Raw genomic sequence first — 17,713 nt, forward strand, 5'->3', positions numbered from 1 at the left:
TGAAATAAGCCTACCTTTGAGACAGCATCATCACTCAGCTTTGAGGCTTTTCTTGAGATCATGCTTGCTGGGTGTGTTGTTGTGACTCATAAGAGAAGGAATCAATTATTACCTATAAATGCTTCTCCATAATGGATATAAATAAAAGATTATAAGTGCCAAGTGGATCTGTTTATGACTTGCAAGTTGAAATGGAAAGAACTGGGTGAAAGATAAATTCATAGAATAAAATCTCTGTGTGTGTGTGGGGAGGGGGCAGAAGTCAACATTAGGTGTCTTTTTCAATTGCTTTCTACTTATTTTTATTTGGTTATTTAAGAGAGAGAGAGAGAGAGTTAGAGAGGCAAATACAGAGAGGAAGAGAGAGAATGGGCATGCCAGGGCCTCCAGCCACTGCAAACGAACTCCAGACACATGAGCTCCCTAGTGCATCTGGGGACTCGAACCAGGGTCTCTAAGCTTTGCAGGCAAGCCCTTAACCACTAAGCCATCTCTCCAGTCCTTTCACCTTACTTTTTTTTGAGATAGGGCATCTCTCTGAACTCAGAACTCATCTATTTGCTTAGACCAGTTGGTCAGTAAGCCTCAGTGATCCCCTGTCCTTGCCTGCCTTTCCAGTGCTGGGATTATAGCTAGCTACAGCTTACTTTACCAACTTGGTCATGTCCAGAGCCCCAATGCTTATGTTTTTTTAAACCTTTGTGTATGTATATATGCATATATATACACTTGAAGTAGTAAACTGTAAATTAAAACTGAAAGTGAGGTTTTATTCTTTTCCATTTTTTTTTCCTCATGCTGTTCTTTGATGATTCCTCTTTGGTATTCCACCACCTACAAACTGCAGTACTTTTTTCAGAGTGATTTGTCACACCAGAAATTCTTTTGCATTTTAACAATTGTGTACAGTATTAAAGGATAAAAGAAAACTCACGGATAATCACCAAGAAATAGAACAAAAACACCAAAGAACCAAAGAAAACAAACAAACAAAAAAGTTATAGGGGGAAAAAAGGCAGCCTATTTAGTTTCCCTAAACTGGAACATTTCTAAAATAAAATTACAATAGTTATAATTCAAAGGAAATTAAAATGCTAATATGCCTCCAAACAAAGAAAACATGAAGGCAACACAGTTTCTGAGTCAGGTGCAAGGTGCTATCTTATTTAGCTTCTCCTGTAGCCAAAGTGACCGATTATGGAATGCTGAATGTGTGGCCATTCCCAGTTGAGCCCATCAACACACTAGACACACATGGCTGATCCCAGTACACTCCTCTTGTCTAACAGGATACGTCCTCACTGACTCCCATGGGAAGGAGTATAAAAGTCCATTGTTTGAGCTGTATTTCCCCTCAAATAACAAGCTGTGTGCTTCTGTGCAAGGAGACGCTAACATCTTTTGGAAGATGCGATGCCTCAGGGGTTGACATCAAACACCCCATTTTCAGGTCTGGATCTCATGTGTCCCTGGGACCCTGCCAATGCTTCCACCATACTCCATCTGTTCGTCCCAGGAGGCCACACACCCTCCAGCCTCCAGCAAGCATAGCCTTCTGGACATCCGTCATCAGATTTGGGGGTCTGAATGGTTCTTTATAGCTTCTCCAGCTGGGCAGATTGCATGAGGGGCTCCAGCCCCAGGCCAGATCTGTCTGTCTCTGCAGTGCCTCACTTATGGATGTTGTCTTATTCTAGAAAATGCTTCAGCCCAGATGACAGTGTTTCTGTTTGAGTTATTCATACGTAGCTGCTGCTTGCAAGGACATTCCTCATGAGTCTTCATATTCATGCTGTTCCTGGACTCTATAGCCAGATGCCTGAGTGTAACTTCTTCATTCATTCATTCATTCGCTCACAGGATTGAACCCAGGACCTTGTGTATGGTAAGCACATGCTCCGCCACTGGATGTACCCACATCCCCCTCTATAAACCTAACTTTGCAAAGTGAGGAGTGGCTGCTGCTAGCCCTGAACTTTGAGAACCATTTGTAGCAATATGAAAGTCTTTGTATTTCAAAGATGACTTATGTGAGGTAGCTGCCAGGTTAAGGGTCAATATAACATGGGGTGGTTTAAATGCTCTTGCCTGTAGAGTGAGCAGGCTGGTCCCCAAACAGAATTGCCTTTGCACTCAGGGACTAAAGCCATTGCTCAAGTTGTTTCAGTCAGTCTCTGTGTATCTAAGGGGAGATTAAAGCAGCCATCAGGAATGGAATGTGCTAGAAATTGCTAGCAAAACTGCTGAAGATGCAAAATTGTGTTGTGTAACAATCTGGAAGGAAGAAAAATTCTGAAATGCAGGCATTAAATGTGGAAGGATCAAAGTCCCAGCATGGACTGACATGGCATGGGACAGTACAGAGGAGGTGGACCTTGAAAATGTAAAGATGTGGAACGACATTGGTACAGTTTGGACAGGGAACATGAGCGAAAGGTTTGGTTCCGTCCTGTGACACTCACTATCAGGAGATGGTGGAGCCTTTAGGAGGTGGGAACTGATGGAAATCAGATCATTGAGAGGATTCCCTTGAAGGCTATGTTGAGACATTGGACCTTTCCCGTTCTTTGCTTTGCTTCTAGATATCATGGGATGAAAGGGCTTCTTCTGCCACCAGTTCCTTCTGTGATGTATTGAACCACCATAGGCCCAAAGCAACAGAGCCAAATGACCATGGACTGAACACTGTGAAACTGTGAGCCAAGGTAAACATTTCTCTTTCTCTCTGTCTCTCTCTGTGTGTGCATGTGTGTGTGACATAGTATTTTGTGGTGATGTGTGTGGACATTGTATGCATGTGTGTGTGCCCATGCAGTGCCCCGTGGACTTGCCTGTAGTGGCCAGAGGGGAATGTGGGGCATCCTGCTCCATCTTGTCTGCCCATTCTTACTCACGAGTCCTGGTGATTCTGCATCTCTGTTCCCCTATGGGACTGGGGTTACAAATGTGCATGGCCACACTCAGCTATTTATATGGGTCCTGGGATTGAACTCTACTGCTCTCTCGGGCCTTCACAGAGGCCCTCACGCTTGCACAGAAAGTGTTCTTAACTGCTAAGTCATCTCTCCAGCCCACCTTTTTCTCTTTGGAAGTTGATTATTTCAGGCATTTGTTGCAGATATGCAAAGCTGGCGTAACAGTGGTTATGGGGTAGAGAGAAGAGTGAGCAAAGATTAAAGGCAGGAATGAGCAGTAGGCAGTGGGACCGGCTGTATCAACAGCACTACCTTGGATGCTGGTGGTGGGAGGTGACATGGGAGACCCCTCCTGAGGGAGGGAGGTAGGTCAGGTACAAGCACTTCCTCAGGCAGCACAGGGGATGTCAGAAGGAAAAAGAGAGCAAGAGAAGTGTATGAAGAGGAAATGATGGCTATTGCAGTGGAAAGAAATATTCTCCCCAATTCCTCAAGTTGGACAGGTGTCAGACTCTGATCTGAGGGCTTCACAAGTAAATAGGAGGCTCAAAGCTGATGGATGTGTGTGGTAATAATTGAAGCAGGCACGAGGCAGCATGCCACATCAGAGTCTAAGAAGGGCTTTAGAGTACCGAGGAGGCCCCAGTGGAGACCTCATCCTTTCTACCTCCCACACAAGCACATTTTAGGAATCCTCATATGTGACGTCACAAATGCCTCCACTTTGTAAGTCTGCTTAGCTGAATGCTGCCTGAGGTTCATGCCGCTTACTCCTACACACGTGCACAAGATTTTCTAGACAATATTTCATATGTTCTCAAAAATTTAGGTAGAGAAGAAACTCTTAAAAGTTGGGTCTGACCTGGCTGGAATTCAGAAGAAAGCCAGTCCCCAGACAGTAAGCCTGTCTAGTGCTGGAAAGTGCTACATGAGCTACTGGGGGAAAATGGCCAACAATGGTCTCAGCAACCAGAGGTCTAAGCTACTCAGAAGCAAACACCCTGACAGGATGTACACGCCAGTGCAATAGTGGCACACATCCTCAGTGGGTAACCAATAGCTTTCTGATTGGCTAAGAGATCTGCTCAGTGTAAAGGAAACTGTATCTGGAATTGGGAACCAGATCAGAATCCTATGGAGATGAAGATTATGTTCTCCAGTGTCAGGTTCTCACTAATCTTTGGCTAATAGTCTCCCTATATTAATAATACTTATCCCACTTAAACTATGCTGACTTCACTCTCCTTTGAAGAATCTGTTCTTTTTCAGAAGGTAGCGAGACTGGAGGAGATAAACTACCCCTCACACTTCAGCCAAGCCACAGCTGAATCCACAGAGAAATTGGGGAGACAAGCAAGAGTGCTGCTTCTATGATGTTCCTGATAACCAGTGCCCAGATGTAGGAGACAGACCCTGAGGATTACTCAGCACCTACCAAAGCAGAGATCCAGAGGCTCTTAAGAGCTGGTCACTGTAGTAGACTAAAAACTCTGCCACCATGGCTCAGGGAATTTTGCAGAAGAGGGGGCAGAAAGATTGTAAGAGCCACAGGCTGAAACATGCCCAGAGGCATTCCTTTCTCCCCAAAATAGCTGACTACTGCTCCCACAAAGCATAAACTACAACCCCATGGGGAATATCTGCAACCCTACTGAGGAGCTTCCACAATGGGATGGGGGCAGAGATGAAGGAAAAGTGGGTACCAACACATGATGCATCCATACAAAACATCTCATTAATATTATTAATAATAATAAACACAAAAATACATCAAAAAAGTTTGGTTTGAGGAAATTCAATGACTATGGTTACTTAGGGACCAGACCCAAATTGTGGTGGTTGAATTAGGTGTCACTCAAAGACCTCATGTGTTCTGAATGACAATTTGGGAATTGGATCTTTACCAGAGGAGGTATGTCAGGGGGGCCAGGCTCATGGGTAGTATAGCCAGCTTCCCCTTGCCAGTGATCCACACACTCTCCAGCTGCTGTTGTCAACTTGATATTGGCTAAAAGGTGAAGTCTGCCCTCTCCTCATACCATCCTTTCCCCTGCCATCATGGAGCTTCCCTTTAAGTGTGTAAGCCAAAATAAACCCTTTCCTCCCACGATCTGCTTTTGGTCAGGTGCTTCCTGCCAGCAATGAGAGGTGACTACAACATGAATCTTGTGACGCTAAATCCAGTCACTCTTGAGGTTAGTTGAATACGACAGTTTTGAGGCAGGAGAGTGGGGCCAGAGGCTTTTCTAACCATATGGTAGATACTAGGTTTTGCTGCCAGGTATTTCCAGTTCTGCCCTTACAAGCACATGACATGATTCTACTTCTGATTGTTTTGTAGTGAGGGAGAGAGTGAGGTGATGTGAGTAATTCTAGCCAAGGAGCTTGAGCAGGTATGAATCACACTTCTAGGTAAGAGTGGCTTCCTGCCGCCCGGGTCCTCTTGAGCAATTTTCCCCAAATTGACCCCTTTCCTCCCTATGTGGGCCTTACACCTTGGTATTGTCTTCAGAGCCTCCATAGTCATAGTCTGTCATCTATGAAGCCCTGCAGATTCCGCTTTTGTGATTTCCTTCAGATTTGATCTCCTGCTTCCCTTTGCTCAGCCTTCATTTTATGCCTGGACCACCCATCCCTCACTTGGGTGTATCAACCAAGTTAGGCTATTTTCCTTCAGAGAAAACAATGGAAATCCCAGTGGCCTGCAACAGCAAAGGTCCTATTGCCTCATTTTATGTGCTCATAACATGTTGGTTGGTTGGTTAGGAATTGTGCGAATTGTGCTCCTTCTCTATCCACTCCAACACCTAAGGCTGATGGAGAAGTCAAGTCTGGAGTGCTTCGGTCAATTTGGTTTGAAGTTAGTACACTCTGTGCTTTTCTGTTTTTAAATATTTCTGTATCTTTTAAAAATATCTTAAAATTTTTATTTATTTATTTGTAAGGAGAGAGGAGAGAGGAGGGAGAGAGAGAGAAAGAGAGAGAATATGGATGTGCCAGGGACTATGGTCCTGCAAATGAACTTGGATGCATGCGTCACCTTGTGGATTGGCTTTTTATGTGGGCACCAAGGGACCGAACCTCGGTTGTTAGGTATTGCAGGCAAATGCCTTATCTGCTGCACCATCTTATGGGTTTTCTCATGGCATTTTCATGCGCTTTGTTTTTTGTTGATCCTCCACCCACATTCTCCTCTCTTCTTTCCCCCAATCTGCTATCATGTCGCATGTATTCTATTACTCTTTAACTTCCTTCCATGGTCCCCTTCTAGTTTCTTAACCTATACCCACACGACCCATACACTTATACACCCTTAAATAAAATTTAACATCTGATGTCTGCATATGAGAGAAAGCACATGCCATTTGTCTTTTTGAGTCTAGGTTGCCTTGCTTAATATAACAATTTTGTTTTCCTAAAAAAATTGTGATTTCATTTTTCTTTACAGTGTAATAAAATTCCATTGTGTATAGGTGCCACACTTTCATTATCCATTCATCTGTTTATAGGCATCTAGGCTGCTGCTATTTCCTGGCTGTTGGTAAAAGCACAGTAATAAACATGGTTGTGCAAGTATCTATTTGGTAGGACTTAGATTTTTTTTTTTTGGCTATATGCCCAGCTATTTTAATAAGAAAATGTCTCCTGAGCCAATTTAAAACGCAAATGTATTGATTATAAGCATTTACATTACACAGAAAATTATGAAAAAAATTAAAAATTAACATTATTTAACACATCAGCAATGATTATTTACATTTTCATATACAACAAACAGAGAGATAAACATGCTTGCTGGTGTGTCTTTACAAATATAGAAGAGCCATTAGCTACTGACATGTATATGAAATACATTTGTAGTACTCATTTATTTGGTTGAAATTGCTGAGTAATTACCAGCAGTAAGTTAGGGGCTGGAGTACAAATGTTGATGGGTAGGTCACTGTTCCTTTCCTTAGGGGGCTGTAAGGAAATGACTTATCTGTAAAGAAGCAATGGGAACTATGGAAATCAGAGCTCAGTGAGGTGCAGAGTTGGGGGTTACAGACAGAAACAGCATTTCTAGTCTTAGGATGTATAACTTTCCAAAGAAAAAGGAGAAGCAACAGTGAGATGAGGACAGATTAGCAAATGTGCAAGTGAAGAGAGGAGAATGAAGGAGCCAGGATGGGAAGAAGTAGCCAGAAGTGCATGTGGTTACTCAAAGTAAGTTGGCATATCAACACAAAAAATGCTTTTTAAGTTCATCTATTTAATTGGTCATTATATTTGTTACATATTTAACATACATAGTAATGAGTTTAATTTTGACACTTTAAATCCATGGTTGTTGTTCATCCTCTCACATCTGGACACAGTGGCTCTTGTTATCATCCATGATGGATGTACCTTGTATATTTAAGCTCTGTGACCTCAGCTGCATATCTTTCTAAGTTTTAAAAATTATTTTTTTTTATTTTATTTATTTTTTGCAAGGACAGCGACAGAGGGAGATCAAGAGAATGGGTGTGCCGGGACCTCTAGCCACTGCAAATGAATTCCAGACACATGCACCACTTTGTGCGTCTGGCTTTATGTAAGCACTGGAGAATTGAACCCAGGCCATTAGGCATTTCAGGCCAGCACCTTAACTACTGAGCTATCTCTCCAGCTCTCTTTCCAAGTTTCTGATCTAATCCTAAACCTTAGAGAGTTCTCCATATCCTAAAATACTCCAATTTCACGTGGTCTGTGTTGTCATTACTTTCGTACTGACTAAGATTGGTTCCCATGGCAATCTCATGAGCCACTGTATTGCTAATAACTGTTGCACATGTTCCTAGTTTCTAACATGCTTGCCCAGTTTCCACTTCAAGCAACTCTACAATCCACCTTTTGTGCCTTTCTGGACAGATAAGAAAACATGATGATAAATTCAAGAAGTCCACTTTCACCTGGGCTTTGAGTCCTTCATTCTCCTGCTCATTCATCGAATAGTTGGCATTGCCTACTGTATGTCGGGCATTGTGCTGGGCACTATGACATGTTACAAACCAGACAAGAATTCTTGCCTATGTAGAGCCAATAGTCTAGTGATTCAGGTATCAGTAGATAAACAAAGTAAAATGTAAATTACATCAGATGGTGGACATGGTATGGAAGACAATCTGGGGCAGGAAAGGGGAGGGCTGATGAGGAAATAAAAATTTCAAGGCAATCTTGAGTAGGCAGCAATGGGTAGCTGCAAAGAAGTGGAGGAGTTAGCTTCAGATGGGAGCACTGGTAATTCATTTAGGAACAAAAGGAAAGACGAGGTCCCAGGTAGGTGGGTAGAGGTAGTAGTGAGTTCTTTTCAGCTGTCTGTAATTAGTAAAATGGGAACAAAATTGGTGAGAAAGAGAATGGAAAGAAATGCTGGAGGCTTGAGGAGAGAGAAGAGACACTATATTCATCTAGATTAGGAAGCTGAATGTCATTTGAAATCCTGTGACATTCACCAGAATTGAATGATCCAGTAAGTATCATAGGATTTGGGGGCAATGCTGAAGATCTGCTTAAGGTTAGAAGTCACAAATGTAATAGACTGTGAAGCCTGATCATATGGTTTTCTTCATTGAGACTTAATTTGCTCTTTGCTCGGATGCAGGTGTGGAGGAAATGGAAGTGGAAATTCAGATTTACCCAAGATGGGTATTTTTTTTTTTTTAATTTAAGCTCCAGAAAGCTGAAGCTGTATGTAAGCAAACAATTATATTGATGAGATAAGGACATTAGGCTGAGCAGGGAGAAGAGGAATAACATGCTTATTCAGAGACAAATACCAATGCACATGGCCCAGTGGGACTGAAAAATTGTTGGAGTTGGCTTGTCCTGTGAACAACAAAGGTTGTTTGGGAGAGATTGGTGATTAAAGAAGGAGCTGTTGAGTCTTGGATAATGGAAAAGTTTTCATTACTGGTTATGACAAGGCTAGGTGCCTGACCATGGGAGTGAGATGAGGGCAGTGAGATAGAATAGCTGTAGGGTTATAGCAGCATCTGCATTGCTACGGTTTGAATGTGCCCTTCAGCACTTATATATTGAACATAATCACCAGCATACCAGCATTAAGAGGTAGATCCTTTAGAAGCTAATTAGGTCATGAGGGATTGCCCCTCCTGAATGGGGTTAATGCCCCTATAAATGAGGCTCCAAAGAGCTGTGTCCCTTCCTCTGTCTCATCTGCCATAGGAGGACATGTAGAGAGTTCTGTCTATGTGGAACAGGACTTCGTCACACTCAGATGCTACTGGCACCTGGATCTTACACTTCCCAGCCTCTAGAACCATAGGAAATTGATGCCCATTGTGTATGAATTTCTCAATCTGTAATGTTTTTTATATCAGTACAAATGTCCTAGGAATCACATAGATTATAAAAATGAGAGCATAGAGGCTCACACCTTTAATCCAAGCATTTGGGAGGCAGAGGAAGGAAGACTGCTGTGAGTTTGAGACTGGGACTTCAGAGTGAGTTCTAGGTCAGCCTGAGCTAAAGTGAGACCCTACCTTGAAAAAAAAAAAAAAAACAAATATAATATTCAAAAAAATTTGGCCAGTTGTGGTGGTACAAACCTTTAATCTCAGCACTTGGGAGGCAGAGGTAGGAGGATTGTTATGCGTTTGAGGCTAGCCTGAAATGCTATAGTGAGATCCCTACCTCAAAACAAACAAAAAGGAAAGAAAGGAATCATAGCAAGATTGTGCTGGTAAAAGTGACAGTGAGCCATTAACTAAAATCGCAGATCATTAAGAGTGATGACCAAAAAGTGATAGTTGATTGTCAGAGGGAAGGGGGCTGGAATCATCTGTTTGTTCAAGATCAAGTCACCTTTCTGTTTATTTTTTTTACACTTTTTTTTTTATGAGCGAGAGAGAGAGAGAGAGAGAGAGAGAGAGAGAGAGAGAGAGAGAGAGAGAGAAAGAATGTGAATTGGAGCACTAGGACCTCCAGCCATTGCAATTGAACACCAGACATGCGTACCACCTTGTATGCATGTATGACCTTACATGCTTGCATCATCTTTGTGTATCATCTGACTTATGTGGGATCTGGAGAGTTGAACATGGGTCCTTAGGCTTCACAGGCCATCACCTTAACTGCTAAGCCATCTGTCCAGCCCCACGTTGCCTTTCTTGTTTATTTTAGGGAAGACGGAGGAGGATGTTCTAGAAGCAACATCAAGGAGCATAGAGACTCTATCTGGTCTCCATGCCCAGGGTGGAGAACAGTCAGTACCTGAGAGGGCAGCAGAGGAAGCAGAGCTTCGGGAAGAGCTGCTTATTGAAGTAAACAGTGAAAGGAATGTTGCAAGATGGGGTTTTGATGATGATGATGAAGCATGATTTAAAGTCAGTGAAGGCTTAGCCAAAGATTTCTGGGCAGACTTATTCAGAGCTAGGCAGGACACAGTAGTTGAAGGGCTAAGGGACGTATGTGCAAGTCTGGGCTTTGGTGGTACTGTGATTGACAGTTGGGATACATTTGAGCCTGTGGTCTTACCTGGCACTCCGTGGTTTCCGCCAACTCTCCTCTTGCTCCTCTTTGTATTCTACCTGTTATTCCTCTCTTCACAGCCAGTTCCTGATCAGCCTTCAGATACAAGAAGCACCCTTAGTAATCACATAACACCTTTGAAATAAACTTTATTCAAACTCTTACCACTTGAATTGTTATTATTTGTTTCTGGAAATTTTCATACATAGGCTGGATGTTTCTGAAGGGCAGTGCTGGTCTTGTCTTTGTGTTACTATGCTCAGCCAAGTGACTAGACCATGATGTATGAAAGATACATACTCCTTGAATAGTTATAGAAAATGGCATGGAGGTTTCTAAAGAAAAAAATCAAAATTAGAACTACACTATGGTCTAGCAATCCCACTCCTATATGCACTGGAAAAAAATCGGCATGTTGAAAAGTTATCTGCACTCATGTTTATTGCACCATTATTTACAATGGACAAGATACAAATGTCCATTGCCAGATGAATGGTTAAAGATATGGGGACATGTATATAATGAAAATATTATTAGCTTTGCAAAAGAAAACCCTATTGTGACAACATGGATGAACTGACAGGACATTCAGCTAAAGAAAATGGTCCAAGACAAATACTTCAAGATTGTGTTTATATGGGATATAATAGTCATATTCATAGATGCAAAGAGTTTGATTGGCAGTTTCCAGGGACAGGGGAGGGGGGATCAGAAGGAGATACAAAATTTCAGTCATACAAAATGAACAGGCCTTAGAGATAGACTTCTCTGAACAATGCCTATGGTTAATAATAATGTTGTATTGTATATTTCAAACTTATCTAAGGTTAATTATTTTATTAAATGTTTTTACCACAAAAGTCAAAGCAAAATGTAGGTGTTTACATATGTTAAGACTCATCAAATTGAACCCATTAGATGTACAGTTCTTTATATGCCAAATATACCTCAGTAAAGCTATTATTATTATTATTATTGTTATTGTTATTGTTTTTTTGAGGTGGGGTCTCGCTCTAGACCAGGCTGACCTGAATTTACTATGTAGTCTCAGGGTGTCCATGAACTCATGGCAATCCTCCTACCTCTGCCTCCCGAGAGTTGGGATTAAAGGCGTGCACCACCATGCCTAGCAAAGCTATTAGTTTTTATAAAAAAAGCCACTAGTTTGTTGAATTGAGTTTTGCATCCTCAGCAGAAGGAATATAGAGGAAAAGGAAATAGAGAGGATTGTGAAGTAGAGACAGGTTGAGGAGAGGGTGGACATACACAATGGACCGTGGGTCAGATGATGAGACATTTCCATATTCTTACTAAAGCAAGAAATATGACCATTAGTCAGGAAAAAAAGAGGGAGTATTGGGGGAGAGGAGAAAGTCTGAAGTAGCCACTGTGGGGAGTTAGCCTGGGGGCTGGAAAAGATGGATAACAGATGGATATGCTCTGCATGGATGGCATTCTGTGGCTTGAATGAGAAGCAGAGAAATCTTTGCATTCTCATGGGGATGGAAGTTACACATAGTGAGAGTCAGGGAGCCCATTGAATCATAGAGTAGAATTAAAGAATGTTAGAGTTATTAAAAAGATTGAATTGAGTTGCTAGGACAATTGACGCTCTGACAAGGTGGTCCAGGTTCCTTTGTCGGCCGAAAGCAGATCAGGGCCTGATGGTGTGCTAGAGTTTGGTTGCAAGCATTAACAGTGGGCTCTGGCTGACTTCAGCCTAGACAGTATATGCTAGATGGGGGAACTTTTAGAAGCAAAGAGAAGCAGAAGAAGCCATTTTCAGAAAGTTGGGACTAGAGGTTTCCAAGATTCAGATGGCCAGAGACAAAGCAATGCCTTCAGAGCTCTGCCATAGGAAAACAATTCAGCCATGTACTCATTTATTTATTTATTTATTTTTTGTTCTACTCAAAATATTAAGTATTGGGCAAAGGGAGTAGATTAACAAACACTTGTAGGACAACTTAACAGGTTGTCTCCCCAATATGAACAGTGTATAAAAGACAATTTTTCCTCAGAGTGATAGCATTCCAGAGAGTGGATGAGTGTAGAGTGATGGAAATAACAGATATCCTATCCTATATGGTGATGCCACAGCACTAAGGATGAGTGGCTGAAATGAGGGACTTAGGAAACAGACATCCCTTTGTAAGTCTCTCAAGCAAAGTACCTAGGAATTGCCTATGCCCACTTCTCCATCTGTAAAACAAGTGTCCTAGAAACTCAAATTAATATATGTGAAATGTAGAGGCTCCAAGAGCTCTATGTCCTACCACCGAGATGCTTGAACATTCATTTTACTGATGAATTATTCACAGTAGCAAAGAAATGGAACAGGACAAGATACCCATCAACAGATAGATAGTGCCAATGTGGTGTATATACACAATGGAGTTTTTCTCAGCTGTAAAGAAAATGAAATTATTAACATTGCACGAAAACAGATGGATCTGGAAAGCATTACATTAAATGAGGTGACTCAGAGGAAGAGAGACAAAACTTCATGTTCACTCTCACATGCACACCCGAACTTTTAATGTTTCTGTGGAGGAGGGTATAAAAGTGTATCAGCATATGAAACTAGAGAGGAGACCTCGAGACCAGGAGGTGTTGAGGAAGAGGGAGGAAGGGCACGCACATGACATGAGAGCAGGAAGGAGGCTGCGGGTGCACAAGGGGAAAGGGTGATGGGGGAAAGAGAAAGAAAGGGTAACGGAAACAACAAAAACAGACTTTGCATGAAAAAATGCCATAATGAAAGCTAACTTTTCCTATGCCAAGTTAAAAAATAAATAAAATGTAGAGGATCTAACAAATAGGTGCTTTCTGAGGTCCATTACAATAGACACTTTAACCTGGTCACACCGCACAGTCACCACAATGTTGCTTTTTATCAGCCACTCAGCACCCCCCCTACCCCGCTGCCAGCCTGCAAGTTAGCCCCGTACAGGCTGAAGCCCAACCTCTAGTTAATGACAATTTTATTCTGTGACCCCGTTGCAAAGGAAATTTCTTCTCGGCAATTGTGGTTGAGAGGCAGCTTGTGACAGAAAAACACATGGATTTTAAATTCTTCGATTTGTACTAGCATGTGGTTATCATCCACAATGACCTCTGATCAGAGAGACTTACAAGATTCCCCAAAAGTAGACAGATTTCTGTCAGAGTACTTGATGACTCACCAAAGGTTAGTGGTAAGACCCTACTGCTGAAGACACCATATGATGTTGGTACGGAACATGGAGTGACATGGCTGGAAGCTGGAAGAGAGTCAGTTAGCTCATCTAGTGCCAGAAGGTGCTGCTTGAATGACTGGGGGAAAATGACCAATATCTGTCCAAGCAATACATGGTCTAACCTACCTAGCAGCAAACAACCTGATATGATGCTCACACAAGTGCAATAGTGGCTCACGGCCATAGTGGGAAACCAAATGCTCTTGATCTGACTCACTGAGCTACTCAGTAGAATGGAATCCATAGCTGGAGCTGGGAAACAAGTCACAATCATGTCCAAACATAAGCCTGTTCTCTATTATCAAGCAGATCCTAAGGAGAGAGCCACCTTATCATACCTCAATAGGGCCCCGGCTGAAACTAAGAATAACTGGGGAAACAAGCAAGGGTGCTGTTTTCTTGGGGAACCTGGTACCAGCACAAGGGTGAAGGAGACAGACACAGAGAACAATCAACTCCTACAAAACCAGATATCCAGAGACATGGAGGCTCCCAAGACCTCATCACTGAAGCAGACCTAAAATGAACCCAAGATGGCTCAGGAAATTTGCAGAAGAGGGAGTGGAAAGCATGTCAGAGCCACATGCTAGGCCATAATACACAGAGACATTTCCTCCTACCCATAACTGATGGCTAACTCCACAATGCATGACCCATATTCCCAACTAGGCAGGTCCCTGTGGGCGGGGGGAGGACAGGGAGGAGGCTAACAATGGTACCAACTTGACTGTAGTCACTGAGTAAAAAACTAATAAAAAAAATTTAAAAAGAAAAAGAAATTATTTAGGGCTGGAGAGATAACTTAGCAACTAAGACGCTTGTCCTTCAAAGCCTACGGACCTAGGTTTGATTCCCCAGAATCCATATAAACCAGATGCACATGGTGGACCATGCATCTGGAGTTTGTTTGCAGTGGCTAGAGATGCTGGCACACCCATTCTTTCTCTTTTTAAATAAATAAAAACAAAATATATAAAAATTATTTATTTGTTTATTTGCAGGGAGAAAAAGGGAGAGTGGGAGGGAGAGAGAGAAAAAGCAACAATGAGAATGGGCATATCAGGGTCTCTTGCCACTGCAAATGAACTTCAGATATATGCGCTCCTTTGTGCATCTGGAGTTACACAGGATCTGGGGAATTGTACCTGGGCTGTCAGGCTTTACAAGCAAATGCCTTTTAACTACTGACCAATCTCTCCAGCCCTGAAGTTGTAAGTTTTAATCCTGGCCCTTGAACTGGTCTATTTATTAACTTGGGCAAATAAGCTAACAATTTCTAAGTCAATTTAACTTTTCAGTACAATGGGGATAAGAATACTGTCTGCACGGGGTAATGTATTCAGCAGCATGCAAGCTAAAACAATGCGCAAATAGTAAGGGTACAAATCCCATGTGTAACAGGCGCCCTCATACTGAAGGTGGTCTTCTCGTAAGGACCCTGTTCCCTTAGGAGAAGCTGCTTCTCAACAGTGACACTGGGCTCATACACCAACTACATGATACTCCAAAGGGCTGGAATCCTTTTTTTTTTTTTTCTTTTTGAGACAAGCCCTAGACTGACCTTTTTATTTTTTATTTTATTTTTATGTGAGAAAGCAAGAGTTAGTGAGAGGAAGAGAGAGAGAATTGCCCTCCCCCCCCCCAAGGGCCTCCAGCCACTGCAATCCCCTTGTGCATATGTGTGACCTTGAGTCACTTTGTGACATGAGTCCTTAGGCTTTGCAGGCAAGCACCTTAACTGCTAAGCCATTTCTCCAGCCCTGTGTTTTTGTGTAAGTTCTGCTTGCGAACTGATTGTGCCAGTGAAGCCCCTGTATTTTTGTTTTGTTGTTGTTGTGGCTTGCGTCAGGATCTTTGTAGCACAGACCTGTCTTAAGCTTGCAGAGCCATGCCTGTTCCATACAAGTGCTGAAAATATGGTCATGCGTCAGTATGCCTGCCCGAGGCTGGTACTTTTAATGGCTTTTGCAAAGAAGAAAAGAAGAAAGACACCAGTGACTGGGTGCTCCAGCAACAGGGTTATTAACTGGAAACCACAAACATCAGTCTGGCATTGTCCCTTAACTAGATAAAGCCAATCAATGACAATGCCTAGAGTCGCACTTATATAAAAAAAAAATGTTACAATAATGTATGTATGGGAATCCAGAGTAAAAATACCTCAGTTTATGCTAAAATATTAAATTTGGGTGGAATGCAGCTTCTTTCTTTCCTTTTCTTTCTTTCTTTTCTTTTTTTTAGGTAGAGTCTGGCTGTATCTCAGGCTGACCTGGAATTTACTATGTAGTTGCAGTCCGGCCTTGAACTCATGGCAATACTCCTACCTCTGCTTTCCAAGTGCTGGCATTAAAGGTGTTCACTACCATGCCTGGCTGGAATGCAGTTTTGATACATTACCTTATCTGTCAAAGGAGGGGATTGGATGGTCATTGAGTGGCTCTGGGCAACCATTTCACCATGGGAAATCTGTTCTCTCAGCTATACCGTGTAATGGAGTGACTGATAATACATATCACCTCTGTTTTCTGAAGTCTCTCTTTGAGGTTCCTAACATTATTTGTTGGCTTTCTTAAATTTTTTATTGTTCTCACTTGAATGTGAGTGCTATGGTAATATAGACCATGATTTTTTTGTCCATTATGCTAGCTGGCTAATTCTTAGCATACAGTAGGCACTCCACAGTGATTTCATGAATAATAGATATGCGTCATTGGGTCAGTGGAGAGGAACTATAATTTTTAGAGGTGTATTGATTTGTGACTATTTTAAGCATAGTCTTTCTGGCACATGTGATACTGCTTAGCAGTGATGTTAATTTAGCATTTGAGCGATACCTGGTATTGAGAATGCAGACACACTATGATTCTGTGGTAATATTATTTAAGGACAATTTTAAAATAAGGAAATGGAAATATACATGTTTTGATACATGAGTGGGCCCAGGCCTGTCTCGCTGACACATGCATGTCAGGGGTCTTGGCTTCTGCTAAATGTATGATTTTTTTGTGTGTGTATAGCATTTGATATATGTGTGAGCACTTGAACCTGCACTGTTGTTTGGACTGTAAAAGGGAAAACGAAACATAAATACATTGTCTTTGACCTTGAGATCATCAATTAGGCCCAAAACAGGTTTATAAAAGAAGCTTTTAGTTTCTTAAAGATATTAAGATTGCTATGAGCACTGAAAGAGCAGAGGCCCAGACCAATTACAGTTCATTTATGAGCCCTGGCAAGGGGGCAGATTTGATTCTCGTTGTTTGTCCTCACAGAGTCCTTATTTTTTCATAAATTAAGACCAATCAGTCATAGGAACATGGACTTCCATTTAAATTCTCAGATGACTAATGGCTTGGCTTTTGGTTCTTTAGTTCAAATTCTGATAAAACAAAATAGCAGTGTGGAATTAGCAAATGGACCCTGTTCAGTCTGATCATGTACATGTGCACATGGGCTGACCCTGAGCCCAGCTTCTGCTAATAATGCACAAGACCATGATTGGGGAGAGCCTAAAAGGCTGCCTCTGCCTTCCCAAGCCTCATTTCTAACCCAGCAGTATAAGGATCTCTGATTTAGGAGGATTACTTGGAATGTTGCTAGCCTATAGTTTGTAGGATACACTTTTTTTTTTTTCCCAGAGAAGAAAAGACATCTTTATTGAGTGCTATATCTGGTGCCTTCAAATGCATATTTTTCTTTCCAAGAACCACTTATCCTAGTGCTAATATTTGTGCATTCTTAATCTAGCTGCATTTCTTAACCTAGTTGTGTGTGTTGATTCCAAACCTGGGATATTTCAGATATACTTGTTGAGAGGAAAGTAGAAAAACAGGAAATACATAGTAAGATAGAATGACAGCGGGGTGGAGGGCCACCTAAGATTATCATTAAAAGATAATTTTGTAAGAACAAACCCTGTACTGCTTTGTTGCTGAGTATTTGAGGCAGTAGGCTTTGCAATTTTTGATTAACACATGTAGTAATAACAGCTTTCTATCGTGTCACCATCTAAGAACCTCCAATTCCAGTTCTATTTCTTTTGCT

The sequence above is a fragment of the Jaculus jaculus genome, chromosome 16 (assembly GCF_020740685.1).
Source record: "Jaculus jaculus isolate mJacJac1 chromosome 16, mJacJac1.mat.Y.cur, whole genome shotgun sequence".
NCBI lineage: Eukaryota > Metazoa > Chordata > Mammalia > Rodentia > Dipodidae > Jaculus > Jaculus jaculus.